Source organism: Conger conger, chromosome 2 (assembly GCF_963514075.1).
Source record: "Conger conger chromosome 2, fConCon1.1, whole genome shotgun sequence".
Taxonomy (NCBI): Eukaryota; Metazoa; Chordata; class Actinopteri; order Anguilliformes; family Congridae; genus Conger; species Conger conger.
In genome coordinates, this window is record NC_083761.1 from 56,924,169 (window position 1) to 56,951,656 (window position 27,488).

The 27,488-nt window shown below is 40.7% G+C and overlaps 1 protein-coding gene across 1 annotated transcript in view; it reads left to right on the forward strand.

Moving 5' to 3' along the window:
* Positions 1-200: 200 nt before the first annotated feature.
* The window catches only part of sdk1b (sidekick cell adhesion molecule 1b), a 354,443-nt gene continuing 327,155 nt past the window's right edge, over positions 201-27,488 (forward strand). The window contains exons 1-2 of the mRNA XM_061230637.1: positions 201-317; positions 868-928. The gene's annotated coding sequence lies outside the window, so the exon portion shown is untranslated. The remainder of the gene's footprint in view (positions 318-867; positions 929-27,488) is intronic.

The window sequence follows — 27,488 nt, forward strand, 5'->3', positions numbered from 1 at the left end:
GAAGAACAATAATAATCAGTTAAAGCCGTAGTGTATCCGCAAAATGACCACGGTGGTTTAAAAATAACACCAGCCGTTACACTTGTTTCTCGGTTTGGGGGCGCCTAGCTCCTTCAGTGAAACTGCATTCGGACCAATCCCGCCTCCACGTGCGCACAATGAAAATATTGCAGGCGTTCTATTCTGCGAAAGCACTGACCAATGAGTTTAAGCGGGGCGGGACCGGCATGTTGTGAATGGAAGTTAGTTGTTTCTTGCTGACGACGAGACAAGTGCTCTGACAGAGACTGCTGCTAACGGCAAGATACAAAAGCAAAGTAAGTCTACTGTTTTTTTTAATTTTATTTTTATTTTTTAAACTAACTGCTGTCTTTTATGATTACGCGTATTAGTATAGTTCATTGATTTAACCACCAGCATTTCAAGAGTGGCATTTGTTTCGTAGGAAACCTCCGCCTGATTAGTAAGCGAAAAGCGAAATGCATAATGATGTTGACTATGAAGCTCCGCTAGCCCCTGTACCTAGCTAGCAAGTGAGGTAAAGCTACCGGCAAACTTATTGCAGTATTTTCTAAAATGGCAGGACCACACGCTAGCAAACAGTCTATGTTTATATGCCTACTGTTGTATGTGTCGTTTTTGAAAATGCAGTATATATTTTTCTTTGCGAACTCGCTTGTAGAGTATATTGCTCACGATAAATCGAAGACCCTCGTTACTCTTCAGTGCAAGTAGCACTGTGGCAGGTTCATGAGGAGCAGTTAAATTGTCTCACGGTACGGTTGCTAACTTAGGCAGCTAGCTCACTAGAAATGACTGTGTTTAATTGGCAAACTGACTACAGGTAGCTCTGTGTTTTCTTCGCAGGTTTCGCCACCTGTAAAACACCCACTGCTTGTTTCTGGAGAAGATAAATCGTGTGATGCGGGTAATGCATTATTTGCGAAATGGTCTGAAAAGATGAGCTTTCCTTTTGTAAGCTAACGAGCTAGCGAACCTGTTGTCGGTTGGCATTTCGCTAGCTACTTGCCATTTGAATTTGAGGCTTTTGGACAGAGACCGGCAGTTCGCTACGACTTTGGAGGGACTTGACACGGAATACGTAAAAATAACTGGTTGATTTGAGAAGAAAACGTGGGAAATCTGTATTGAATACAACGAAAAAGGATCATAAGTGCACGTCTCCACGTTTCTGGAAACAAACTTACTGCAAATACTCTAAAAGGAACCTACTTCATTGCGGAGGAGCTGGGCATTTACGGATTAGTAAAAATAAATCGATTAAGTGAAATGACATAGCTAGCTGTCCGGCTAGCTAACCACAATGTTATTCCAATGTTTCATCATGAGAGTTAACAGTGATTAAATATCGAAATGATCGTGTAGGCAGCAACGTTATCCCCGTAAAAGGCATCAAAACAACCAAGCATTTGTGGGAGATATCAGATTAAATCGGATAAGTAAAATCCTACCGTCACAAATGTATTAAGGGAGTTGTTCTCGGGATCAATTGCAAATGAAAATGAGGGATCACAGGAATTCCAACAACTCTGCTGGACAAAAGCATGATGCTATTTATGACGACCTCGATGTAGGGGCTACATTTAGCACAATGGTATCTACAAAAGGAGAGTTTAATAAGTGGCGGCACGATGATCTGTACTCAACAATTGGCACTGCCATAATTGGTCACAACAGAAGACGCCCGGAACAGGAGCATCTACGCCAGGAGTTTACATTCGATTGCAGCGGTGGGGCTCGTGTTAGTGACCGCCCTGCATATACAGAAAAATATGTTACAACAGGTCGGTTTCAAGACGCGCACGGGAGAAATCAAACATTGAACACGAATGACAGCGGGAGGCGCATTGAAAACGCTCTTCGTTCTGGTGGCCGTCGCTCCCTTCCAAAGTGTAGCGGGAAAACCTCTGATGCCAAAGTACAGCTGGTCATGGATGCTACTTTTTGCCAAATAACTGGGGACAGTCTATCCAGTATTAATGGTGATATTACGGAAATTAACCGCCACAATCATGGTGACAAAAAGATTACAGGAGAGATTACACGCGACAGCCCTGTTCGCAGCCGCCAAGTCGGCAATGGAAGGAGAAAGTTTACGTTGAGTATATGTAGTTGGTGGGCGTTCTTCATTTTCAATTCCCATGTGCTGAAAGCGCTGGCTCAAGGTAAGATAACGTTTTTAGAATATTATACAGCTATTGTATTTGGCGAAGTAATTTGGCGGCAGTATTTAAATTCTGACTAATTACATTTGTTTCCACATAGCCTATGCACTGCTCTGGAGTAATTCGTCCAATTGATGCCGAAATGTTAGCGCGTTTTATGCTTACCCGATACAAATTGTATTTAATACAAGGGCATTTATAATTTGTACTATCACGCACTGTAATTGTTATGCATATGTAATGAGGCATGGAATGCCCATCGTAGCCATAGTGTTTTAGAAAAGTATAGTTTGTGAATTGGGTTTGAGTTATATTTATAGATATATCATGGGTTCAGTGCATGTAGTGATAGGTTTCTGGCCAATTTCTGTAATCTGCCGTTTGGTGTACTCTGCCTGTTTCTAATTTAAGCAAGCGATTGGTTCGTTTATGTTTTACTTTAGTAAAATTAGACACAAGTTTTACAAGTGCAAACACCTATGTCTGTAATTGGGAAGAGGAGCCGAGTTAACTGAAATACTGATTTGACGATTATAGTACCAGACATTCTGACGCAGTGTCTAACAGACTTTGCCCACAAAAGAATGGGGAAGGTCAGACACTGAACAATCCCTGTTTTTGGGGGTGGGAATACTGGGGTTACAGATGCCATATGGTCTGAATGCAAATACTGATTTCTCAAAATACAAGATGATTGAAAGACCACCACTTTCTATATTCTGCATGCCTCAATCTAAGTTCACAATTGCAGTTATTTTAATTTAAATACACCTCCTATTTGTTTTTGGTCACAATAACTGAGTGAAGTATTTACCTTCCAGACTTGGATGCAGTCATTGTGATTCAAACATTGATGACAAGTTTGTGACACATCTGACTGCACAAGTCAAACCAATGGGACTTCAAAAACAAATGTGACACGAAAGCACCTCTGGAAGAATCTCTTAGCATTTCATTTGAGCTGCTTGTTGTTGGCTTATGTTGACTTTTTACTTCCTCCATTTTAATTGTTTATTTCTTCTACTGCTGGCTGACATGCTGATCCTGTTTAGAACACAATTTACAGAAATACACTGACTTGGTTGTCATCGAAAGTAGTCTCAACCTGCTTTCACCCACAAAGGCTCAATTTTTGTAATTTGGCATCATTTGGATGCTTGCTGAGACTGAAAGTGCCTCTTCAGTACACAGTACTATAGGGTAGTGGAAATACCTTGATGGATTCAACGATTTGGTTTTAGAATTAATGTTTAATTCCATCATGTATCATATTGTGCAGTGTTCAGCAATTAATTATGAACATTTAGTCTCATTGTCCTTCACTGACGAAGCTGAGGACAATATTACTTGCAACAAATGTTCTCTCGCTTCTGTTTATTAACCAATAATGAATACAAGTGGGGTAAACCTTATCTGGGCGAACACTCACAATATTTTCAAGGCAAGCTGCCTTGTAGAGCTGGCAGTGTATGATTCTAATTCTGCTTTGATTTGACCTATTGTTTTTCCATATTTGCATATTTGGGCTGGCAAAGAGTTTAAAGTGTACCTTTCTCCGTCAAGACTGGATATGGCTAGAATAAATGATCAGAAGTCTGAATAATACGCAGGAAGTAAGTACAGCAGATGGACCAATTCTTTTTTTCAACCATGCTATGGTAACAGTAAAGATCCTGACAGACATAAGTACCCATAAAGAAGAGGGAATGATGGGTTAGGAGTTGCGTTTGACATTAATTGCAATTAGGATTACATAGTGGCTACAATAAACTACGAATGCAACATGGCAAAACTGAAGAGTTGACTGACAAAATTGCATATTTCTTCCAGCAATGCACTATATTGGAAAAAAATACAAATGAATACCTGCACCATGTAATGTAGGCTACACATTTTAAATTAAACCACTGATCATATTTAAGATTTATTTGATACTGAGGCAATTATTTAGACTGACTGGTAGTAAATATGTGGCCTACAATGTTTCGTTGAATGTGTGCTATACTAACTGCATCTTAAATTAAGCATTCTGCTTGCAACATGATTGCTTGGCCTTTCTAGGATATTTGGTTAGCAGGCTCCCTTTTCCTAGGTGACGTGAGACTACCTCACATTTGACACATCCAGTTACTTGAATACCATCATCTGGTTCTTGTATCTTATTTAAGGGCAAAATGGCAGTATCGCACCCAGGATACCTGCTACTTACTATTCTGGCTCCATCAACTGTAATTTGTGAATACTGTGAACTTGGTGGTTTCTTTGGGGAATACAGAAACGTTGCTGTCTGTGTTACAAAGTCCAGGACAATGATAAAGAGATTACTGATTAACCAGGAATGAAGGGAAGCTGCCTCATAGGAGGTGACCTCATTGAGTGACTCCTGTCTTCCATAGTGCTCCAACCAACGGTCTTCTCGGATATTGTGAATAAAAACAGTCGACTGCCCTTGGCTTGGGTCCTGTTAAAATATAATTTCACTGCAGTTGAGTTTAAGCTCTGGTAAGATTGTGGCATGACTAGGCATAATGGTTACGGTAATTGTAGCATTGGGGCAATTTATTTTGAATGGAGTAAATGAACCAAATCAACGTCCTTGCAACATTTACAGATGAACGCTTAGCTCTCACACAGGAATGGTGGTCTGCATTTCGATGCTTGATAAGGCCCTGTTAAACTAAAATTCACTGAACTCTGTATAGTTGCTGGATGTGTGTAAATATGTGAGAAATTTACCCATACTGTTCTGTAGCTTGCTCCCTGCTCACTCTTTGTTAGAGTGCAGCGATGCTATTGAAGCTCATGCACTGTCAGCCGTTTCCAAAGTCTAATGTCAAGGTCTTTTCAGATTTGGAATGCTACCAGCGCAAATCTGGGAAGAGGTTAGCTAGTATTGATCAGATATAAGGAGCCAACAGCATAATCGAACCCTGTAAATTGGGCGGAAGTTGACATTTCACCTCCACTTTTACTTTTTACTTTTATGTTCTTTTAAAGGGAGTGTCATGGATGATGAAAACGCATCTCTACGTTGGTGCTATGCCACCGATGTAACATTAAGCTTGCCCAATTGATGGTTTTGTATGCCGGTGTGTAAGATTTATATAAGGGATAAGATGCAAACAAAGCCTGTTCAACTTTGTTCAAGGAAACCTAAGTGCGTACCCTCTCAGATCTCAGATGACCCTCTTTTTTTTTTTTTTTTTTCCTTGTGTCTAAGATTGCAGTTTCTGCTCTCGGTTCAAATTACAATCCAGATTGTTTCTGGAGTGGTCACACCTTTGTTTGGGCTTACCACAAAGCAGACTTTGAAATGACAATTTGAAATTAAACCGCTAAATGTGGTCTAAACTTTGGATGGGAAGGACTTCCAACATGAATGGAGTTCTCCATTTTGCCTCCATTTTGAAACTAGACAAAGTCCTTGCCGGCTGGTTTCTTTGTACTTGAGCACTCCTGTAATGTGCGTGAGGAAGCTTTGCTCTCGGAATAAATTTTCCTGAATGTGAAGCGGCAGCAAGCTGGTGCCTCTACCTTTTTTGTCTGTGTGGGCGAGATGTCCATCACAATGAAAGATTCTATTGTTCTCCCATAACAATAGCTGATGTTTCTTGAAATTAATGCAGGGCCAGAAAACCAGGTTTTAGTTTATTTGAGGTGGGAATATTAGTTTTTATTATTCAACAATAAGACGGGGTCCTTTCACAGTCAAAAATGCAATTTATTGATATGTTGAGTGGGTGTTCAAATCTAATTCGTATGAAGTACCCCCAGTTGCAGTTGCCAAATCACGTGGTGATGATTCTTGAAATGTTTGCCTATCTTTTTTTCGGAGGTTTTCAAGGTCTCTCCTGTTTTTATTTTTATCAGTGTATATTTTTTATAAGAGTACTGCATTATCAAAGTAATATCTGTGCACTGTCTGGCGATGAGTTTGTGCATGAAGTTCTATAAACATACTTAGTCTGCATGCAAGACAAAGGTTATTGCCAATTTCTGAATATCTGTTAGCATTACTTATATAAATGGTCATGTCAGTCAGTGCCTTTATGTTGTCATAATTAGGGGACTACCTCTGCTGCTGCCGCTGCTGCTGCTGCTGCTGCTGCTGTTGTTCATTTGCTGGCTACATTAAATGAATGTACAGCATAAGAACTCCTCATAATTTTAACTAAGGACATAATGTTGTAGACTGGTGTATCTGTAGCTCCCCATTTACCTTGACCCTCTAGGTAAATGGCAAGTGTAGATTGGGTGAATGGCGTGCTCTCATGATGTTTTTGTTCTTCTTAGCTGGCATACAGTACATTTAATGGGTTGCTATGTTGAGTTTTTGTTTTCCTAGTGTTGTGCCAGTTCATTGGGATTCCCCCCCCCCCCCTTTTCAATGCCCCTCAATCACAATTGTAAGCTTATCCCATTGTTGTAGCCTCCTTAAATTCAGAAGGGCATATGCTATACAAAGCCTCCAGCATGCATGTAGCCGGCCAGTCCTTCTTTTCACTCTGCAATCCCCTGTCTGCACTGAATTGACGCCGTCATTGGTGGGTTGCAGGAATAATGCAGCTGACGCAGACAGACAGCAAGCGCCCATGTTGCCAGACGAGTGCTTGTTGCATAATTTGGCACGGATGCCAGCTGAAGCGCTCCTCCCTCCGGTGACACTGTGACGAACTGTTTGTCCCCCCTGTGGGACTTGTGGACAATGGGGACCGGGCATAGTCGTTTTTTACCTCGCCTTATTTATACTCACCGCAAATTTCAGACTAATCTGCGGCTGAAAACTATTGATTGAAGTGACGCATTTAAGCTTCTTAGACTTTGGTTTAATTTCATTAGATTTTCCAGTCTAGAATATGAAATCCAATTGTTTACCGGTCCGCGGACGTTGCATGAAATATTAAAATGATCCAATCAAAATGCATATTAACAAAACAAATCCGTTTACAGGAAAGACGCATGAAGGCAGATGATGCCTCAATAATTTATGATGGCTAGTAATGTCAGGTAAACAAAGGGGTGGATCTTGTTTGAAAGTTGTTGTAGTAGCAGTTATACTGTTGTTAGGCTGAGTGGCAGTCCTCGAGAGCCGATCTGCGTACTGGTTTTTGTTCCAACCTATTGCCTTGTTTTTAATTTGCTGACAGCTCTATAAATTACCCTGGTTCAAGCCTGTACTTGACCGCAGTAAAATCATTAGGATACACTTAGTTCGCAGCTGTAGCTGGTACTCATTCACATGTCAGATAAGATATGATTGAGTCAATTAAATAATTAAGACCAGAAGTTGGTACAAAATCCTGGAACTGATCAGCCCTTGTTGTGCACTCCTGGGTTAAGACCATAGCAGAGACTGGAACTTGACGCTGTTGTTTCAGCCATTGATGAGAAACAAAGCAAGGGGCTGCTAATGGCGTGATGTGAGCACAGCCTCTGCTGCTAAGTAGCCTTTTCAAACGGCCCAGCATTTGGTGTAGGGTGTTATCACCTGGTTATAGTTACCTCTACTGTTATATGAGTCATTTAGGGCTAAATTCAATGCTAAACCAAACAAAATGCAAAGCGATTAAAACATCTAAAACGGGGACTCCCATCCCTGTTCTTAGATCTACCATCCTGTAGGTTTTCACTACCACCTTAACAAGGCGCAGACATTCAGCAACTTGATATCTTGTTGAGTTGCTAATTAGTAGAATCAGGACTGCCAAATTGGGGTTGGGTTGAAAACCTACTGGACAGTAGATCTTCTGGTTAGGAACCACTGAACTAAAGCATTGAACTAGTAACAAAAAACAATGGAGTTTAGGATAACTGAGCACATGTTCCCAGCATTCTTGGCTTTATAGCAGCGTCTCACTTGAAGTTTTCTTGCTTGCCATCCTTTTCAAGCTTGTGTGTCAGGACTGTGAGAAATGCTAAAACGGTTCTCAGCACCGCTAACAGGAGGCTGCTTGTGTTCCTCCTTTTTTCTGTCAGAATTTGTCAGATGATTTGGATAAACATTTTGATGATGAAAGCAGTTGTCTACAATCTTTCATTCTCAAATTGAACCAAGTAGTCAGGAACTGAAATGTATCCAAGTGTAAACATCACCTGGAGAAGAACTACAGTGCACTGTGTTTGGAAGTCTGCATTACTTTAGATTTCTGAGAAGGTAGGACAGTACATTCTCAACAAATATTAAATATTTACATGTTCTGTTCTGTTTGTTCTGACTCCAATATTAAGTATGGTGTTGAAATAGATCAAAGGCTTAAGGAAGGCTACAAAGGATTAAGGTGTACGTCGTCACTAGATATTTGGGAAAATTTTAATGTATTCCATTTACTCTGTGCTGTAAAAATGTCAGTCATCAACACTGGGGTCCTGCTTCAGCTTTGGATGACCTCTGAATAGGCTTTGGTGTGCCTTAGGTGTGCCTTGCAACCTGTTGCTTACCAACATACTTCATTTCTTTCGGTGCCCAGATAAATATTGTTGCCTGTGAAATGTATGTTTGTTATGTAGGTTACATCCTTAACATGACCTGATAGCAGTAAGGCCATATACATTATTGTGCTAGGTGCATTCCCACTTTTGTTTCATGCCAATGTTTGCACCTATTTTTCACTAATGGAGTCATTGCTTTTAATTATCCTGGATGCTCGGTGACCCAGTGTAGAAATCAGCCCAGTAAACATGGGAATCCTGTACATCTGCTAATGAAAATACCCTGGTTTTTCCTGCAGGTAAAATGGTTCACTTTATAAAGACTTGATTGTGCCTTCCAACCTATTATCACTGCAGGCAAACCTCTTTGACCTGCTGGCTGCAAACAAGTCAATTGAGTTAGAATATACTTTCCCCTCCCTATTAATTGTGCTTACACACGTAAACACACATTTTAAGAACTTTAATGGAAAACGACAAAGCGTATAGCGCCATCCAATGATTCAGGATTTCAGTTTTCCCTCCATTGCTCAATATCAAAATATTAGAAAATGGTGTTTTCATTCAATGGACTCCTGGCAGCCCAAATGTCTCAGATTTCCTAAGATTTTTAAGATTGAAGAATATAATTAACAGAAGAATACGAGGTATGTAATGAGGTACGCTCTCTGTAACCAGGTTTGAACATTAACTGTAAACATCTTTAAGGACAGTATAACGGGTAGTTCCTATTGTGTACATAAGTGTAGACCACGCCCTGTGTACAAATTGCAATGCAGTGTATACAATACAGCTTTGACAGACAAAAAGGATGCATTGTGAGCATGCATGCCTGTGCCAAAGCTTGTTCAGTGGGTTAGAGTGTGCATTTAAAAAGAGAGAAAGCCGTGGTGGCACACAACTGAAATAAGGGATCTTGATGCAGACATCGGTTTGTTGCAGTTGCACACCGAGGGTCCAGGGTTGGATTCCCAGTTTGGCCGGTTCATGTGCGTTTGGAGAAGGCGGGGGAATAGGGTCGTAGGCAGTGTATCCCCAGGAAACATAGGTAATTGGATTAGATAGGCTACAATTGGCTACCAAAATGGGGGAAATCTGAAACAAATTTTTAAATGCAGGCTGATGAATTGTATCATCAGTTAATTCTGGCTCAAAAGCTGGGATTAGGGAAGCGGTGAATTCTTAAATTTGTCTTCCTTTCGGGCATACTGCACATTGTTAATATTTCGAGATTTTTCCTTTTTATTTAAAAAGAGCATTATGAAAGGCTATCATCAAATGGCAGCCCTTGTTTAAAAGCAGTTTTCTCACCCTGCCTGAGAGGCTCATTTGAAAAAGCCAGCAGACATTTCCCTCTAAAACGGTATCATTTACCGTGTCTCTTGTTATAATTTTACAGTATTAAAAGCAGTCCATTTACCCAGAGGACATTTTCAGTGAAAATCACAAGGCCTGTACACCGCCCCCCCCCCTTTCGTGTGCATTCAGAATGGACTCGCTGATGTGTAGCCGTCAAATTAAGCGGGGGAAAAAGTGATGAATATCCTAATCCACCACAAGGCAGAGCAGACTAAGAGCATGGGTGCCTAGCGAGCCTTTCTTGTGAAAGTTCCCACCCCAGGATACAGCACAGGCGATTAGTGTTGGCACGTCCTGTTGTTCAGATGCTCTTTCTGCCATCTGGTGAGCCTACTGAGTATAATGGGTACCTGAGCCATTCTCCTTGGTAACGTCTAAAAGTCGTGATGGACTCCGTATAAAGATGACCTTTTGTATTGAGCAAATGCACTAATGTTATAAATGTATAGATTACCTGAGCATGTTTTTCTTTTGCCTTTTTCTTAAATCTTTTCACTTCAATTTTATTTATCATTTGTTTGACCAAGAAATGTCTCTGGGATTAAAAGACTATCTCTATCAAGAGAGACCTGGCTAAGATGGTAGTAGTATATGCTAATTAAGTTAATAAAGTTAAAAACCCCGAAGCAACACAATTCATTACAACATGAAGACAAGATAATCTACTGGCTATGGATAATTATGCATGCTTAGGATGCCAAATTGCACGCAATTATTAACTTGAGTACGTTCTGAAAGTCTGTCTGTATAAAAAAAGAAGCTGGCATGGTCCTCCTTGTTCCTGCATTGTTGACCACCTGGAGTGTTTCTGCTTTGGTAACTGTCTGCCACTGTAGTGTTTGTCTGCCAGATGATTTATATTTCAATGTCAGACATGGCTGTTAATAAGGGGATGTCATGTTCAGACAGTATAATGCATTATTGTTCCTCTATTGTTCTCCCCTTGTTATTATGTATTGGTAGTAAACCGTCTGTCTGCCTGACTGCAGCCTGCTATTGTCATTGGGCAGTCAAGAGGCTGGAACAGTGGGTTGAATCCTTATTAGTGCTTCTATTAGCATGGTGCTCATTGATGGATGTTGTATTTGTTTTTCTCTGGAACACTGTATATAACTTGGAAGGTGGAGGCGGAGGTGGGGGATTCAAAATATAACTCTGCTGTCCTTGTATTATAAACTCTTGCCCTGTTTTTATATATTTTTTTCTATATGGGAAAATAACACCAAAGTTTTTTAATTAGCAATTGCCAATATTCTTTTCATTTAAATGAGAAACTAGCGGTTCCAATTAATTATAATGAAGTTGTTAATAAAATGGTTTCTTTGGGATATCCTCGCACGAGGCAGTTGTCTCCTGCCAATTCCACATTAATGTTTTTCAATTATAATGACGATTATTGGGGAATTGGCGCCGGCGTCGTGAGTCCTCTTTGACGTTGCCGCACTTGTTGATGCTGCAGGCAGTGGACTAAAGGCTCTATTTTGCTTTGGAATGAGGTCACAACTAATTGGACCGAATTCACTTGATGTTATGCATGGTTGTTGATTTTGTTATTGTCCAATATTACATCAGACTCCTGTTATTATTTAACTTTCCCTCAGCATCTGCATCGGGATGGAACAGAAGCCGGCTTGGACATTGTACCTATCGGCGCCAATCTCGGGAACAAATTGGGCAAATTAATTATGAGTGTGATGTCAATTGTGTTTAAGTGGTAGTAACTTGTCGGTGGCAAATTGGTTTGTTAAGAGTTGCTACATTATTCTATGATGCAGTGTGGTCAGAGAAGTTTGCCCAAACAGTTCTGCGTACATGCGAATGAATGTGTCCTTTCTTTGATGATGAGGATTTTGTCCACCATTTTCAAATGTTTCTGGGACAGCTGAACAACTTTGAAGAATGTGCACATGACTCTGGCAGCAGGGAACCACTCCAGCATGATGCAGTGCCTCTCCGAGCAAGCAGCCAATGTACTGCACAGATTAGGCTGCAGAGAATTTGAGCAGGCATGAAGTGAGAGAGCTGGAGGCAGACTGCATAGCCTGCTTCCTGCCAGCATTACACACGTTAAGATGCGCGGCTCAATAATTGGCATGTTGAATCATTTATATTATGCTGTGAGTGGTAATTATTCACTGTTTTTAACTGTGTTAACACTTTAACATTTAATCAACAAAGACCCATTTTCCTTGTTGTACAGTTTTAGCTACATACACTACTTAGTGGTCAGTTTTGTTCATGGATTTCCATTTCATACGGGGATTCTCTAATTCAGAACTTCAAGGTCAATTCAGAATATCTGCTTTTTTTGCAACAGCATCTGCTGATTCCAATATGTAAAGCAGTGCATTTCAAAGGCAGTGTGAAGTCAAATGCATAGGCTTAATTTATGCAGGCCTAATTTATGTTAATGTTACCTGATATGCTAAGCAGATGAATCAAAAGCTGTATTGTCTTGCATATGAGGAACATCTATGTCATCAAATAAATTGTATTGTAATTTTTGATTTGCTATGTTTAGTGTAAATGGATCTGTTTTTATGGTCTCTGCAGCAGGCTGTAATGGCTCGCCCCTTTAAGGCCCTGCTCTAGTGCATGAATGGGTCCTAAGGTCTGGGATCAAATCCCGTTCCTGCCAATGCTGGCTGGCTAGTAGCCCTACAGGGTGATGCATAATCGGCGATAGTGTAGCTTGGTTAGGGAAGGTTCGGCTGGGATCCACATCTCATCACACTCTAGCAACCCGATTGCACATACTCTTACAGGTGTACCAATCTCATTTTTCATGTGCATCATTTAAAATAAAAAAATATTCAGTTTGAACTTTTAATGCGCATACACTGCGTGGAGTCAGTAAGAGGTAATTGTCATGCACCAGGTGTTCCATCTGTTTAGCATCTCTTTGGTGTGAGTTTTATTTAACTGCAAGGTGATATTTTAGAATTGGAGTGTTTAGAAACCGTGAGGAATGTAAGACAGGTGTGCCAAAGTCAATATCTGTCAGTCACTTTTATTTGTGCTATTAAAAACTGTACACATCTTCACAGTTGCTACAAATATTTGTTTTTCATTATGCCCAGTCATAACAACAAAACTATGCATTGTTAAAGATCGCTATTATACCCAAACCTTTGAAAAGAATTTCTCCCGACTGATAAGCTCTTAAGCTCTTCAAAAATATTCAGAAGAAACAATTATTTTTTTGTCTACTGCATATCTGGCAGCAGCATGGTCATTTGAGGCTCATTTGATACCTTGGACCCTTGATGACTTAAAGCTTAAAGAACAAATGTGTTCCAAACTGTAGCAGTGTCATTTACAGCTTAATCTCCCCCACCCACAAATTCCCATAGAGATCCATTCAAATACAAGTTTTAATATCGCTTGTAGGACAACCTAAAAATAAGATATTCAGACTGATTATGTATGGTCACAGACACCAGGAAGTCATGGCATGCAAAGGATATGCAACAATACTAAACCGGACTACTTTAATTTACATAACATTTATTGTGTTCCAAACGTTATGGTGCCCTGAAATGGGGGGCCGACTATATATAAACACTGCTGTTATTTCTACATGGTGAAACTAAAATGTGTAAACATTCCCTCTTATTAAAATCTGAAAATGTGCACTTTAACCGCATGTGATTTTTGTTTTATTATAAATCTCAAACAGAAGCAAATAAATGATGGGTCGTTGTCCCAAACAGTATGCCGAGGACTGTATACTTCTCCAAAACCAAAACCAATGTTTTCTCTCACGGTTGCTGTATCAGGTGTCAGTTGGTACAGCCTGCTTGAGTCCTTGAATCTAATTTCTAGCAGGTAATTGGTTCCTGTCAAAACAAAGGCAGTTTTCATAAAGAGCTTTCGATCTGCATAGGATTTTTCCATGTGAAGAAATCACCTGCCACTGACTATACTGTTTGCATGTACAAAAGTGAAAGGATGTGATTTAAGCCATTCAATGAAATGGCATAGGCCTGAGGGCATGCTTTTCTAGGTGTAGCATAAATGATGTTCTTCAGGTTATGTTACTGTTTGCTGTGGGCTGCTGAATGCTGCCCAAATGGACACCAGTGCTTTCCCATGAGGTGTCCTGATGAGCACTTAGGCTGCTTGCTTTTGGAATTGAAGGTAATACACCTTGCATGAAGTGCTTCTGATGATGAAATGGACCATTCTACAAATGCCCAGGTTATCCCACATTCGGTATCTATTGCACATTGCATGAATGAAGATCCCATCCTGGTACGCATAGTAAGGCCGTTGTACAATTGTACCATGGAGCCAGTGAGTTGCTCTCCTTTGCTATAGCAAAATGGACATCCGTATTAATGGTTAGCTTAAAAAATGCCTAAACTTTGTAAGTTGCCCTGAAGAAAACCGTAACGTATGCACATACACATTTTTGTATTTTCATGAAAGAAAATGCACTGGATGCATTGCAAGGACAATCCAAATAATGAATGTCATTTTGTGACAGTCCTATAATGTACTAAAATATTTGCCTATTAGATGACCAAAGGGGACGATAAATGAACTACATCAGAAGGTGCTTTACTGCTCATTAAACGATTAAAAGCCAATGGACATTATTAGCTTTTTAATCTTTTAATTTTATGTTTTATTCCCTTTATCCTAAAGGGTGAGCTAGAAGTGATATAGTCTATCAGCTTTTATATGCAGCTCTTGCACAGTTTCTTAATTTCTAGATGGTTTTTACTATCCATGGGCTCAACGACTTCTCGCTAATGGAGGGACGGGCAGTCCCGATTATGGATGTTCTCCTAGCTCAACTTATACAGTAATATGATTAATTAAAGACACCTGGTTTTCCAGCTGCAAGTCGGCGGCTGATTCCATGGTAACTGAACCTACAGAGCTGCCCTTCATGCAGAACTGCAGTTCTGTTGCGGGTGCTTGTGTGACATTTTACACCGGATCCAATTGCTAAACATGTTCATGTGTGGAAGAAATGTATTTAATTACACCCATCTCAGTAAAGGCTGGAGCCATAAAGAGCGTACTGCAGTCAATGCAAATGACAATTAAACACACCAACGTTCTGTCACCTGTCAGCTTCATACTCTCTTTATAATGATTGAAGAAATGCTAAGCACTACTGAATCCCAGAAGATTTTATATCCTGGTTTTTTTTTTTCATTACACCTTAATAGCCAGCAGATGCTGAAAATGGCTGAATGCGCCTGGTTGTTATTTGTGCGCGCTGAACAATAATTACAGGGAGCTTACTTCTGTGGTTCTGTTTTGAATGAATGAAATGACCGCCTCAGAGATGAAAATGCATTTCCCTGCTGAAATGGGTTTAGGTTTAAGCTGCAGCGTCCAGCCCTGCTGTGTGATGGTCGGAGGAGGATACGGTGGGCTCATTAAGCAGAATGAGCCTGGCTGAGGTGTGCTCTGTCGCTCCGTTCTTCCAGAACGCTCCGCTAGAGCTGCATTGTATCGCGAAACCTCACACACTTTGCTCCGCGTTTTGGTAATGAGGCAGGAACATGCAGCTGAATTAATTTTGCTGACCGTGAGCAGGGGTAGAGAATATCAGAATGGAAAATCTGAACTGTGAGGCTGAACTGCTGTGTCCTTCCAATAACTCGGGGAGAATTGGCGTGTCTGCACTGTGCATAGAGCCGAGGAGTCAAGCAAGAAAACCAATAAAACAAACATCACGATGGGGAAGGGGCACAATCTTCCTCGACTGTCCTGTGATCTGGGCCCCGAGCGCAGGAGTAAATCCCAGGGTTTTGCAGTATAATGATTCGGTACTGGCGTAATGAGGGGGGGAGAGTGGTGATGTGGTGATTTCTGCGGGATTATGGGAATATTTGGCAGCTGGCAGCCGTCAGCAGTCCTTCGGGGGTGTCTGCACTTTCAAATGGAACGGAAGGGAATAACGGTTGCATTTACCAGGCATAGACCATTACTCATCTGTGAGAAAGTGGCAAAAACTGTATCCTGTGAGAATTCAAATTGTTGTGTCACACAATCTTAGAAGGAAGGAGGAGGACAAAATTAAATCAAATGGCCGTTCCTGCTCTTGGCAGTTATGTGCATCTCATTACCGCAGCCTCCTGCATTTTAGTTTTGTTTTTGATTCTGCTGATTGTGCGAGGAATGACATATTTGATCTGTTTTTAAGTGAAGTCTATCCTTAGTGTAGTATTTGGGGAAGAAAAGGTGAAATTATCTATTGTTTCTCTCTGCTTTGTTTTGGTTAAATTGTACTGTAGGCTATATCCAAGAAAAAGTTTTTCTTGACCGCAAATATTGCCAGTGTAGAGCTCTGGACTTCATGCGACTTGCTCTCTTGTCAGGAAAGCCATCAGGCAAAATGAGTGAAAACAAATGTCGGCAGTATCGTTCAAACGTTGCAAGTTCACAACAAATTTCAATCAAAAAGACATGGTTTGGTATATTAAAATGCTTGATGGATGAAATATCAGTGACCCATAACATGCTCCTGGGGTGCCTTTCACAATGATTGAAAACTGCAGGAACAGAGAAATTGACCTGCAATACGTTATCTTAATTTTTAACTACCACATACAGGCTCCAGACTGTGACTAAATGATCGCATTTGGTCACCATTTTTCTTGGTGGTGTGAGTAAAGGTCACACCAGCACGACAGCAAATCATTTTTAAAGTTTATTTATTTTGCAATTCCGTCTTTCGTTGCACAATTTAAGATTTGCGTGTGTGGTGCGGACATCGGTACAATAGGTTCCGTCGTGCTGTACCCATCATTTTATAATAATCACTGTAGAAATTATAACGTATAGCTACTCCTCCCCTCAGTTACAGCATGGCAACATTTACATTGCGAGCGATTTTGCAGCATTGAAGCTTACCTGACAAACGTAGAGGGCACAATGAAACGGTATATCGATCATGTTTTTGCCAAAATGCATGACAAACTTCACTACCCACTTCCCTCAAATATTGCAATGGAGGCAGCTGGCGAGGATGGACCAGAGGAGACTGAGGGTCCAGTTCACATAGGCAAATGTTTTCTGTACAGGCTATATTGTTAGGTGAATTTCCCTGGCTTAAGATACAATAAAAACATATGTGTTGTGTGTATTGTGGGCAGTGTGGAATAGCCAGTGTTTGTACTATGCATGTCAGATTTAAAAATTTTTTTTTATATATACATTTTTTTATACTTCATTCCTGCCTTTTCATTTTGCTTTTCTATGAAAGGTCTTTTTATCTTTTTATGTTGCCACGCAATGTAATGTGTGGGGAATTTTGCTTTCATTTTAATGTCTTAATGGTCCTAATTGTACTTTATTCAATTTTGCACTTAATTGCACTCATTTCCCTTTAATATTAAACACTGTTGCACCTTCATAAAAAATTAAGTCTCTAAAATGATGCGCATTTCTATTGTTTAAAACCATGAAAAACCAGGAAAAACTAAAATAAACAGGAAAAACGGTATCACCAAAACTGGTGCCTGTGCCATCCTCACTTGGTCTGGAGCCTGGAAGAAGACCAAATCAGATGCGAGGGCTTCAGTGAATTCTGACATGGTGGAGGAATCTGATCAGAATCAGCACTGAAGGAATGAGCCTTGAGGAATTTGATATTAGGGAGTACATTGGAGTTGGTATAACCAAGGGGGAAATGAGCCAAATTATCATAGCTGGCCATCTGAGGAACCTTGTGGTGCTCGGGGATTTCGTTTAAGGGGAGGCCTGTTAAGGAACTGTGTTCCTTAACAGGAACTGTTGTTTGGCGCTTGATGTAGGCTATTCTTAAGTGTATGCGCATCATTTCTGCTTTCAGAGCCCTAATGTAAGCCTACTCCTTAATGAAAAATCACACAGGCCACAGCAAAATGTTGCACCACCAATGAGCCAAGCTGTTGTCCATCCAATGCTAGCTATAGCCAGCCCGATATCTCAGTAGTCATAAAGCTCCATTGTTGTCCAGTACATTATTAAAACGGGTCAAAGAGACGTAGTGTTGCTTTGGTCAACATAATTCATCATTACAATGAACCTAGTCTATGTACGATTTGCTGAAACTACTTTAAGAAGTGACAGTGATAGTTTTTTTTCAAATGTGGAAAGTAGTTTTGTTTCAGCACCTACCTGTCTTTTTGCCTGACTTCAGTTAAACATGGGTTAAACACGTTGTTGTGTAAGGAGTTGTGCCAGAAATCCATTTATTTTGTCTTACAGCATTTTTTAGGATATGATAAAAGATCTCCCTTTTCCTTCTCTCATGGCGTTCTGACATCTTGGGGCACAACAACTATCTGCCACCACTACTATCTTTTCAAATTGCAGTAACAGTTCTGGATTCCGGCCATTGTTTTGATCAAGTCAGCTACATGCTGAAATGAGCTGCTGGAGCTCTGTTGGCTTCTACTTTTATGTTTCAAAACAGTGAGTCTTTTATCTGCAAGTATACAATGTATGTCATTAAAGATAATATACATGTAGATAAACTAAGAGATTCATTTCAAAATGCACATATTATCTGATTAAGTCCGCAGTAAGCACCTTTGCTCTGTTGTGTATTGGCCAGCAGGCTTAAACTTTTTACTCCTGTGAAGCTCATGCTTTGATTTCAGAATAATGATGAACAATACTGATTGGCAGCCTCATTCCACACTACCCACAATACACCAAAATATCAATATTGGTATTGGCCTTTTAAACCCTCATCAGTTGATCCCTAATTGTAATGTTTTTACTTCACTTCTCGATTGCCAGGAATTTCTGAGTAGCTGCTTTTGCATGACCTAGAGGACCAGATGGTAGCAGATTTTTTTTCCCAGGGTGCACTGCAAGAAATGAGAAGTAAATTAGATGGCTTCTCTCCAGCTCCATAGAGGAAAAAAAAAAGTTCGAGTTTATCGACATTAAATCTGAATGGATTTCTCCGACTGTTCTGTCCGTCTTTTGAAGAGAAATATTATTTACGGGGAAAATGGAGGGAGCAATCTGGGGCCTCTGTGGCCGTAGGCATTGTGCGGTGCGTTCTCCGGCCAGTGAAACATTCTGACTGATACATATTCAGAGCATCACTCGGACCGAGATGTGCTGACGGTGCAGGAGTCTGGTCGTGAGGGTCTGGGGTATGCAGTCCCCAGAGATGTACCCGTACACCCCTGAGCAATATTCCTGACCTCATTTACTTCCAGAATTATCCATACACAGCCCAGGAAAATTATACGCACCCTGTACAGGTGTCTGCTAATCTGCAGGTTGTTTATAGTAATAATGCATTCTTTTAATAAATGATATCCATTATTCATTTCCGACTAGGAGTTATGCCAGACAACTAAGTATGCAAATGGATATATATGAGTAATTTATTCCCTGCATAGGCCTATGCAAACAGTCTCTGAGTCTTTGCTCATTGCTTTTCCAATTATGAGATGCATCAGTGTCTTACTCTAAAGTTAATGGAACACTTGGAAATCCGGTTGAGTCCAATTTGGTTGTAGGGCAGGTTCTCAGAATAATGTTGACATTATGGGGAGGCCAGGTAAGAAAGTTGATATGGTCATTTAATTGATTTCTGCCCTGTTCAACTTTATCAGTATCAGAGGCATCATCTATCTAGTTTATGAATGTCACTGAAAAATATCAGTTGCTGAGGTGCAGTATACTTTTGAAAAAGAGTATTCACAGGGTGCCTCTTAGTTTGCCAACTATTATACACACTATACTGATATATTTAGATAAATTCAGGTTTTATTAATTTATTTATTATAACAAATGTTGGCCATAAACTACTGATTGAGAATACACTGTATGGTGAAATATTGTTTCTTTAAACTGATTAGGATTCCAGATATCCTTTAAGCATTATCTGATTTTGCATGCCTTATTGAAATGTGTGCCTTTAAAAGGAATAAAAAAAAATCTAAGTGCATAACTTGTTGGTTCAAGTGGCCTCACCTTAAGCCTTCATCACTTTACAGTCACAATTCCTTTCTGCCACAAAAATCTACCCAGCGCTTACTGCAATATGCAGATAAGCTTGAGTACAGTTCAGGGACAGACTTTACCATCGTGATGCTATTTGCCATCTTTCTGCAGCTAGCGCCAGCAAGCCAAGCCGTTTATCGTTTAAAAATGCTCCCTGCATCAGCTAAAAACCGTTTCTCTATTTTCAACTTCGCGAAGTTACATACCACTACAAGAGAGCTGGTACTGGCTATGAGTTAGTCGAACCTCTTTTTTTGAGCAATGCCTCACAATGTAAACATGTGGTGCAGGGTGGAGCCGGTCCAGACTGCAAATTAAAGTCTGTAATACAATGTACCACAATGTACAGTTGTATGCGACGATCCTACAGACCCTGTCGAGTCCCTCCTCTCACCCTCGGAGCGGCGAGCCAATTACGCCGGTCCCTCGTATGCCTGCCGAACTCTGCTTTGGCAGGACCGGGACGCAAACCCCAGTCCTCGGTGTGCAACTGCATCAAGGTCCGATGCTTTAGCCGTGCACTACCGCGGTCAACGTATTCTCTGTGTTGAATATAATTCAGTAGTTGGTCTTATCGGAATTCGTCATACGGTACCCAGATTTTTAGTAGTCCATACCAGTGCCAGCGATGCTTATTTTTGGCGAATCTATGGCAGCAGGAGCAGAGGCTGTAGTAAGTTCAGCTGGGGCTGCGCGTTCAGAGCGCTCGCACTGTAATGAGTCATTCGGCAATTATCCTGCTTATATTGCACAATATGCAATGCCAACAAGAAGCATAATGATAATCAAAACATGCCTTTCAAAATATATACTTGTGGTATTCTGTTCGTATTAGACAAAGAAATATCCCCCATTTTTAAATGTTATTTATTTCCATGCACTAAATTAATAAATGAAGTTCCGACACATATTTGTACATGCATAGCCTTTGTGAGAAAATAAAATGGTCAAGATGGCATGTATGTGACGAGTGATCGATCGATCAATTAGAGAGTGTGGATTAGTTCATTTTATCCAAGACATGGAAAACTGATCTGACTGACTGACTGATCATCCGCATGCAAATAATGTCAGCAACAGCTCTATAACATTTCTTAAACGCATACACACACACACACACACACACACACACACACACACACACACACACACACACACACACACACACACACACATCTGGAAATTCATGGTCCTCTAGTACTGACCTGGGTAGAAAGGGCTGTCCCGCAGTGCAATCAATGCACTCCAGTGCATTGTTCTTGGCATAAGCTCTGCTGCTTGAGAATTTCAGAGTCACAGGATTGACATCAGTGATTGGGAACGATTTTCATATTTAGCAGTGTGCTGTGTTGGAGCAGGCAGAAAATAAGACTTGGGTGTTATAGTCACAACATAGAACAATGGTTCCCTCTTGTTAGTACTGCTACGTCCACAAAACAGGAAAGTGCACGTAGTTGGGAATGTTTTTGCTCAAATGTTTTTGTGTGTGTAGTTTCTATAGCATCACCACAACATTATTCCTGCCCCCAGTTCATAGCCTCCGTGTTTCAAATTTCACAGACGGCCATTTTCCTCCCACATTGATATGAGGAACTTCTGTGTAAGATACGGAAATGCTACCTTTGGCTGGATATGTCACACAAAAGCAAACCGGTCAACATAAAGTAGGCTACCTGGTCCTGGATACATTGAAATAAACATGTAATAGATGATTGTACTGTACACTTCCATGAAATCTCTTCCATTATTTGTATTAGCAGTGCCAGAAAACATCCTGTCAAAGGTGCTGTTGCTAATGAGTTATGTCTGGCACAGCAAATTTCTCTAGATTAGGGACCATCTCCCCCAGCAGCATCAGTCGCATACATATTTACAAATCATGTTGTATATTCTGGGAAGAAAGTCAAAAGGGAGAGGCAACACTGCCGTATTGGCAAACAGTATAAGGAAACGCTAGGTGCAGATAGTGTTACAGACTGCCCGGTTGCATCAGCCTGAACAGCTTTGATCAGCCCCTTAAACAGACTTTCCCACTTCCTGTTTTCTTCCATCACCAACATATGTGTACTTGACAGGAGCCGCTACCTGACTACCGATACAAACTTTCTTTTCCTGATTCTTCAGCATGAGTAAAAGAGATGCAGAACCAACTGTTACTATATGAACAGGTGTTCATTAAACATCAGAGGCCTCAATATTTTTCAGAGTGATAATTTTAACGCTTCTGCCGCAGTTTAATTTCGCACTCTAGCGAAAATCTCCAATGTGACATGCGAGCCGTTTACTAGGCCACGTAAGCAACACGGTGCAATCGCTCTAATTATAGGCGCTAATTCAGAGAGCTACATGAGGGAAAAAAATGATATCCGGTAATATGTTTGCTTCATATTCATATTACAACAAACTGCTGGCTGTCTGTGTTTACCTTAAATTACAAGGTTAATTAAACCCAGTAGACAAACTGATTATTGCTAACCTGCACAATTTAATTACTAAAGTGGGAGTAGGCATCACGGTCAGTGTTTCCCACAAGAGGCAGGTGAGGGTGGAAGGATGAAGAATGAGGCTTGAGCCAGTGTTAAACCCTCCCTTTGTGAAAGGATTGGGGGAACAGATGCTAGACCAAAGGAAAAAAATGTTGTCATTTAGCTTTTGAGTATACAGAAATACAGCCTTACATTACCTAAAAAAAAAATCCCTTGCTTTTATTGAAACAATATTTTATCTTAACTCTTCTGGAAAGGGATACAGTCCCAAGTTTCTATTTGAGAAGTAACAGTGTCTGGAGGTATATGACCGTTTTCAGTGGCATGTGCACTTCCTCCAATTAATCTGCTGCAGAATGTGAGGGGACCGCTCTCTGCAGCCACTCTTGTGTTTCTGGGTGAGTTTGAGACATGCCTTTGTGTCATATGGGCTGATCATTGAGTAAGCCTTCATGAGTGAGATATATGACTAAGCCTTCACCTGTACATGACGAAACTCTGCCATGGCAAAAGCTCAGGCAGTTGGGAGGAGAGCAATGTCCTTAAGGCAGGAGAGTGGTGGGAGAAGAGAATCCACTTATTTTCACTGCTGAAAAATTGCTACTTTTACTTCAGAAATGGCATATATAAGAAAGGCAATACATTTATGAGTGACATTTCCTCTAATTATGAATGAATGTGGGTTGCAAGACATTTTTGCAAGTTGCTGCTATCAGTTCTCTGTCTGGAGTACTTTGTCTTTCTCTATCGGAACACACCTGGCAAAGATGATCACCATGAGTCTTTTCCTGTAATCTGTGATTTGGTTAGAGAACACATTTGGAGGAATTTGACCATTCCTCCGTGCAGTATTTTTCCAAATCATTGATATCCTTGGGATGCCCCCTTCTTCCATTCAGACCGTTTGTCAGGGGATTTTAGTCTGGTGACAGAGGACCATTGAACACAGAACACGGTTGTTGTTTTTACTTCACCATTTCTGTGTGGACATTGATGTATGCTTGAAGTCATTGTCCTGCTGGGCAACCATGGTTTTCTGCCAAGATTTCCTGGTGTTGAATTAATTGTGTCACTTACATATTTTATACTTGGTGACCCCAAGACACAACCAATCTCTGCAGTTCTTAAACCGCAATCCTTGGGTTACTTATGACCTCTCTCACCATCTTCCCTGCAGTGTTTGGGGATAAATTGCATCCTCTTCCTGGCAGGTTTGCAACCATTCCACGTGTTTTATGCCTTTTTATTATTGCCCTTACAGTGCTAAGTGGTATGTTTAACTGTTTATGCATTTTTTTGTACCAGACTTCTGATGGTCAGTTACCACCTGTGTCTTCTGAATTGACAGTTCTTTGACTTTTCCCATGCTGATGGTTGACAATGGGATTTTGCTTGCTTTTTATCTAATTTTTATACTCTGGTGAAACAGGAAGTGATGGAATGATACTATCGTTCCTTTAGTTTTGTTCCTGAGATTAACTCAAATAAAGTAAAATTGTATTGCCGATTTATCTTTGTTTGATTTTATTTGCAATGATTGCTAGGGGTGCATTTTAGCACCGGTGGTTTTCAGAAAAAAATAGATTATTAAATGAACAATCATGAGAGTAATTGTATTGAAATAAAAGTATATAGGTTTCCTGTATGTTTGAACATAAAATATAGATTCTCCATGTTGTTTATTATATGCAGACTTTCTTCTCCATTTTTATTAAGGGTGACAATAATTCTGGAGCCCACTGTAGCTTCAATGATGTTAGAGGGCAATGGTGGTGTACCCATTTGTCTCTCTGCTAACCCAAAGTGCAGAATCCCCAAGCCACAAGCCCTCATTGCCTGGATCCTTCAGTGAAATGTTTGGTAAAACATTTTTAGAAATAGAATTTAAATGTTCAGTTCATAGACCTTCACTTAACTTTGAGAATTAATTCCCAATGCCTAGTTAAGCTGTTTGTTCCTTGGCAAAAATAAACCTAATTTCTTATGCTCGTTAATTAAAATGCTCATCTTCACAAACAAGGTAGGCATTTTGTTCACCCTCGTCCCTTCTCTTTGTCGTGTTGAAAATGGGACCAATTAAGGTGGACATCTCTACGCCGTCCAGAAAACGTGTAAACACACGTTCCTGCAAATTCGCAGGCGACGCGGACAGCTCCGGGAAGAAACAAACGGACAAAGGTGCAGACGGCGAAAGGCTCATCGCCGCAAGGCTCCGGTGTCCAGGTTTCGGAATGAAGCCTCTCTCTCTCTCGCGTGTGCATGAGAAAGCGGGGCGATGCCAAGCGGTCTTGAATTTCCTGGCCGGCATCCCCCGCCGCCTTGTCCGGTGTCCAGGACGGAGGACTGAGGGCCGCACTGTGGGGCCTGTGGGCTGCACCTGACGGGAGCGCTGCAGAAAGCAGATATCCCAGATGAATATTAGATGGAGCAGCAGGCTGCGTCGGCGCGGAGTGACACGCTGCCGGTTGTCATGGCAGTGCCGGGATGTAAAGGGCTCCGTGTTGGTTGGAGCTCAATGAAAGCTTCGACCGGCCTCTGAATGCCAGACCATTGTGTCACTTATAGTGTCTGCAAATTGTAGGGAAACAATGGAACAATGTTTCCCATCTCTTGGTTTCTTCTGTTCTTCATCACTCGAATTGGGGCGTTTGTATTATGTGGGTATATTCATTAGCTTCCTGGTTATTCTCTTTTTGCGGTTTAAAAACCTTGCTGGTTCCCCTTTCCGGATCGTTTGGCTCCGTTGAGCTTTTAAGAGAATGAGGCGTTATCAGTCTGTTATGGAGTGATTTCAGATGTCTTGTTTTTGGAGTTGTCTTTGGGCACTGCTCCGGGAGTGTTTTGCCAGTGATATTGTGAGTGTGACTGTAAAGGCAATATGCTTGTGCAGTTCTAATGCCAAGAATGTATCTTCAGTGCTGTAGACTGGCTTTATAGCATAGTTCCACATGCAGTATATTTTTTCAATGGCTACAGGCCTAATTCTTTGCAGTTTATCAGTTCAAATTGTCCATTTGCCTTCTACAGAAGTCCCCTGCCTGGTTTGGCAACACTATAAAGGCATATTGGAAATTGACGGTTAGGTTCAATAGCGGCAGTTAGCACTCCTCAAAATAAGGTGCACATGTCTGCTTTTGAGAATCCCATGGAATACTCAGGCTATGACATTTCTCAACCTAACCACTGCAAGGGTGTGTATAGCAACAAGTGTCCAGGTGGAGATTATGTCGGACCAAATCATTGAACTCAATATGTAATTCGCAGAGAAAATAGTTTGAGAGGAAACTGACACGCCTTCATTCTTACTTTGTAGCAACTGAAAACCGAATAACTCTTGTTTTCCTGATGGAAATCTTCTTTTGCTGGTTGGCTCGCCTGTTTTACTCCCACCACATGTTGAATGAACTACCTGCAAGGACAGTGCCTTTATGCTCAATGCAAATGCAGGGCACAACACTTCTCAATGCCTGCATTGACATTGATGTCAGAAACAGTTCTTTCATAGTGTTTGCTTGCTAGAGTGTAAATTCAGAATACATTATTCAGTCATGGCAGCCCCACTCCTATGCACTCAACACCACCCCTGTAAATGATAGTCAGGTAGCCTACATGATGTGTGTTTAGCTTGGAATTTGTAAGTCAAATCTTTCTCCTGAAATAGATATCACCTACTCCTAGTTCTCTATGTGTTAGATTGGTAGTTATGCTTCCTGAAAAGTACTTAACATGGGTAAGGACTCCTAAAATAAAGAATGTGTTTTGAACTGCAATGAATTTGCCATGTAATTTGTGGTAGAACCTTTTCAACTTTATTTTACTGAAGGGAAATGTATTTGAAAAGATTGAAATGGCTCCTTTTTTCATCTTAAAGGAGGACATATACATGTACTTGCCCCTTTAAAAAAAAAAAGAAAGAAAAAAAAAGAAAATAACATAGTGTCCCTGGGCAGGGACAAAAGAGCAGGACACAGGGTGATATGGCAAAAGCTGGAGGGAGGGAGAGCCCACACCTGAATGAAAATCAACAAAAAATCTTCAGCCTTCCCCCTCACAGGCTCTGGGCAAAAATTAACAAACTGAAATAACAAAGGTAAAGCAAATAACCCAACTTTTTTTCGGCTTGTTGGTGCTTTTGGTCTGGTCTGGTCTGGTCTGGTCTGGTCTGGTCTGGTCTGGTCTCGGCTATACTCGATACTCTCCTCTCCTCTACTAAGGGTTCCCGGTCTCCGCCTTCTAATGTGGAAAGAAGCACACCATATAAACTCCTGGACTGATTCGTAACCTAGTCCAGGTGTGTGCCTGCTTAATCAGTGGGCGGGGTCCTAGAATTGCCCTGCTTCCTTCCCGCAAACCAAGCCACACTTACCACACACACATTATGTTGCAGGTAGAATTAACCCGCACACTTTAAATGTAATCGACTCTAATCCAGTCAAATAATTATAATATTTCAAGCCTCATATTGGTCAGAAGGATTGAACATATTAACTTAAAAATTTTTTTATAAAACCGTTCAACCAAATTTAAAAGTGGACCCATAACATAATTTTTATAAATTGGAGTGTGTATAGGTGTTCCCCCACACAGCTGTGGGTGAAAACACTCCATATAAGTTAATGACCCCAAAGGAGTAAGTCATAAAATTTCACTAAGAAAAAGTCAAGTTATCCAGTATTTCAGGTACATTAAAACCTGAAACGGTTCAAATTGACCCAGAAAATAATAGGAAGGCGAAAGCACAAGATAATTTAGTAGCAACTTCAACTGTGCCTGGAAGGGTAATTCTGAAAGTGGTCAGAAAGCGTGCCATCATCACAGAGCTGAATAAAATGCTTTGGGTGCTGATTCATGTTCTTACTCAGTGTAAATGTTTACTTAAGATTAGACGGGGAGAACAAACCGCTACTTCTAGGGTAGGGTATTTTGGTTGCTCATTAATAGTGCCTATGGTCTGTTCCACAGGTCAGTAACTTTGAGTCCGTTAGATGACTGTTCTCTCTGGAATCTTGGTAATGGCAATGGAAGATTTCATGTAATGATGCTGGTGTTCCAG